Below are 4,582 nucleotides of genomic sequence, written 5' to 3'. Positions count from 1 at the left end.
TAGGGTAGACACCCGTTTTTTATTATTATTATTATTATTTACACGTGCTTAATGAAGACGTGCGCGGGGTTCGAAGGGGTTTAAATATATATATATATATATATACATACATCCATACATCCATACGAACCATCGTGGTACCCCTTTTTAGCGCCGGCACGAGCCTTACTGGTTTCTATAATAGGAAACTCATCCGCGTAAAAAAAAAATAAATAAAAGGATTCCGAATTCTTTTGCTGGTTTGGTGCATGTTACACCATATTATAGTACAATATATATATGCTCGTAAACGTGTACATAATATGTACGCAGTAGGTACCTATACACGAGATATACGTCCGTCAATCACCTTGTGCAGACCAACAAAAGGGTTTGCTATCATAACATGTCATCAGTGTTTGTTGCTTTTGGAGAAGCTCAGTCCTTTGTCCGCGGGGCCTGGGCGGAGTGTTTGTGTGTCGTATCATTACGAGCCGCATACATATTATATACTTACATATATATATATATATGTGTGTGTGTAGTGGTGTCGCCTCGCGAAATTAGGTTAGGTTTATTTTTGCTGAAACGCACCTGTTTTTGTCGTGATGGATTCTATTCTTATACGTATATATCATACACATTATATACACACCACATTGTACACGTATTATAACCCCTTTGAACCGTCCAAAACACATTATAATATATATTTTGTCGTGTGGGGGTTATACACGGATAGTGCTCGCCAAGTAAGATTGTTGTCTGTCGGGCTGCTTTTGTATAGGTATAGGTACCTCCCAATAATAGGTACACATCTTCGTCGTGTCGACACAACGACACTTGTAATTGCTGATATGCTATATTATACGAAAACGTCGAAAACAGAACAAGAGAAAACAACTTTTTGTCCAAGAGAAACACGGCATATCAGCAGAATGATCATCACGTTTGGTTCAGTAACTTTGAATTAAACTCCTCCTGTATATTATACTATCTTAATAGCGCACAGTATAATGATTTAATGATATACTCTCTGTAGAGTGTACCTAGATTATAAAAACGATAATATAAAAACTATAAACTAGACACTTTTAAACAAAAATGTGTTCTCTATTTATTTATAACATGTAAATCTCATAACTTTATATTATTGCTCAAGTATTTCATTTTTGTACAATAAGTTTACATCGCCAATTTTATTATAATATTGAACAAATAACTTAAAGTTGCATTATGGTTATAAATAAATTTGAATTAAAAAAAAAAAAAATAACTGTGAAGAACATAATGCGTTTTAAAATATTGTTTACTTCTACAGTCCCACACTGGTACACTATTAATTTAATATACGTTTTTATTTGAAAAATATTTTATATACAAACAAAACTAATTTTAGGTACTTGTTAGTATTCATTCTCATTCAAATTTACAAATATTGTTTGTTAAACCATACAAATACTATTGCTTAATTTAGTACACTGAAGGTTTGCAAATACTAATTATTTTTATTGAACGTTTTTTTTTCATATCATAGGTATTTGAACATAATAATATGATTAAAGAAAAGACTTTCAACATAATAATAATAAATAAAATAAATAATTTACATTAAACCAGAGTTCTGTGATTCGTACTTTAAATAATAAGTACCTACTATCAATACAAGCATACTGCATACTATATACAAAAATGTATAAATTTATGTAATTTGGTATTGAAATATACAGAAGTGTCCGCTGTTTAGTGTTGTCCGTTAAGGGATATTTCACCGACTCAACTGTATATTGAACACTGTTTCTAGGCATATTATAAAAATGACGATAATTTGTTATAACTCATAATAATATAATGATAGTTTTACGATAAAAATCGAAAAGCTATAGTATAATTGGCACTTTTGCGTGATATGTAATCCGTCTAATTTGTCACGGGTCGTTTTGTAATTATTTCGGACTAAGGCAATATGTTTCATTATCTCGCCTGTATAGGTATAGGTACAAGAGTTCTAATTCAGAAACACACACACACACGCACATACCCAATAATGTATTATATATATAACACGCCGAAAAATTCGGTGAATCAAAGAAACGCGTATGGCATTTATATATATATATATATAAACGTATATATATGAAACCGTCTGGATCTCGATCCCTCGACGAAGGTCCCTTTCGAGCTACGACGGCCGATGCAATAATTAAAGGGCTAACGCGCGCCCGCACGAGGGGTTAAAGTAGTTATTGGCGCTGCGTTCATTTAGCCTCGTATATACCGCGTTGCAACAGTACTACATCACAGACTCAGCACACAGGGTTGGTATATACAGAGTGGTTGTATGTTTCAATAACGCGAATGTGCAGTCTATAGTATATAATTATAGAAATATTCGTGATTTTTTGTAATATTTGCTTATGAAACCTATAGATAGGGCTATAATACATTGGTTTTTAATGCTGGCAGGAAATATGTTTATAAATGTTTATAAAATATCTGATATCAGCAAATTATTATCATCATTGAAATTTGTTGCAGTGAGTAGCCAAAAAAATTGAATAGATTGTGTATCAGGTAACACCTATAGCAGGTGAGGGTAAACAAATTTCTTACAGTTTTATGAAGGGAAAACTTTTGTAATCATTCAGAATAAAGTCAAATTAATTACATGACATCGCTATACGATATAAAATTATATAAAAGGTATTTAGTTGCATATAATAGAAACAAAATCGTAATTTAAATCTCTAAATTCGATACTGAAAGTACAGCAAATAAAGGTCAGTGGTAAAATATGTACAAAACACTATTAATATAGTCTATAGCAGACTATAATATAGACGATCTTTATAGATTCTATACCATAGTATATTAGTATAATATTATATTATGCAATATACCAATGAAATTTTAACGAATTTTTACCGAAAGGATCACCGTGTATACGGTGCAACCAAACGGCCTCCTGCTAGGCGATGACCAAGTATACGCGACGATGACCACTGAATTCCATCTGCTCGAGACCCCATATGTGTATATGTATTACGTGCATCCCTAAGACCGACCGGTTGGCGCCCGAGTTTATCCATCGCGGTGAAATTAATTTTTATTCGATGCATCGTCGTAGCCGTATCCTAAATACAAAAATATAATAATATAATATACGAGGGACGCACGATGGCCGTCGTCGAAAAAAAAAAGGTTCAAACACCACCGCGGCTATGATATCATCCGTAATTAGTTTTCAGTTTTGCACGCCCATATACGCTTCTGTTCGAATAAATATTATATAGGTACACATACGTGCGAGCAATCGATCATTTTGTACTGCAGACAGGGGCTTGCACAGTTCGACATATATGAACTTTAGGCTATAGGCGAGAACTTTGATTTTTCCAAAAGTTCTGAGGCCTACGCGCATTTTAAAATTTATTACACCTTCAATATAAGAATCTTCTAAGTATTTTAACGTATACCATGTTCTCAGGACTCGTGTACTTGATGAATACAAGCGAATAATTATCAATTTACACGAATATAGTCAAATAGACCAGCGTTTCCCAACCTTTTTAGCCGGCGGTGCACTTTTGTTTGTACACAATTTTTTTTAGGTGCCCTTCTGTTACGATAATACCTATACGACTGATATGATTACATTTTAATGTCACCAACTCGAAGAAGTAGTGCGTTATACATGCAGATAACATTGTTGAAAGTTATCTGAATTTATATGGTCATTTTTATCTATTATTAAATTATTCAACCCATCAGAAACACTATATTTAATATTAGATATATACAGATAGTATGCTAAGTGATTTTGTATGTAAAACAATTTTTTGTCTTTTCAACTACGATAAATTTTTTATTTTTAATATATAATTTAATAATTTTTTTCATTCTCGGATGAGCCGTAGTGCACCTTGAATGAGCTCGCGGTGCGCTTAGGTTGAACAGGTTGAACCACTGAAATAGACCATTAACCAACAAATATCTATTTTGTTAATGTAATATTCTTTGATTTCTCTCACTTTTACAGAAAATCTGTGGTAAGGTGGCGAATAACTAATACTTAACACCGAATATTTAGATATAGGTACCTAATATTTGTCCCCACTTCATGGTGATGACTGATGAGTATTAACTAATAGCGAATATTCATCACACACCCACATACTCTTGAGTAACCGACTTGATTTAATTTTATTCAAACATTTAAACCTATATAAGTTATTTGTATTGGTTTTTGGTACTTACCTTTTTGATATAACTATAATTTGCTACTTTTAACTAATGATTATAATTATACAAATATTGTATTTGTTAATTTATTGTGATTGTGCAAAGCATTATAGTTATAACAATTAATAATCAATTTAAAATCGAACGTCTAATGCTATCATACCAAGAATTCATCAAAACGTTTTCATCGTAACTCAACAACTTTAATAACACTGTTATATTCTATACCATAATATTACTATTAAAATGTGATCCTGGATTTGTAATTTATCAAATCATAAGCATATAATATAAAGTATCATTAAATAATCAATTAAATATGATAAATTGATAACACATTTTAATTGTTGACAATATTATT

Source organism: Diuraphis noxia, unplaced genomic scaffold, assembly GCF_037042655.1.
Source record: "Diuraphis noxia isolate RWA-SAM2 unplaced genomic scaffold, SU_Dnox_SAM2 contig0004, whole genome shotgun sequence".
NCBI lineage: Eukaryota > Metazoa > Arthropoda > Insecta > Hemiptera > Aphididae > Diuraphis > Diuraphis noxia.
This window is presented reverse-complemented; position numbering follows the sequence as displayed.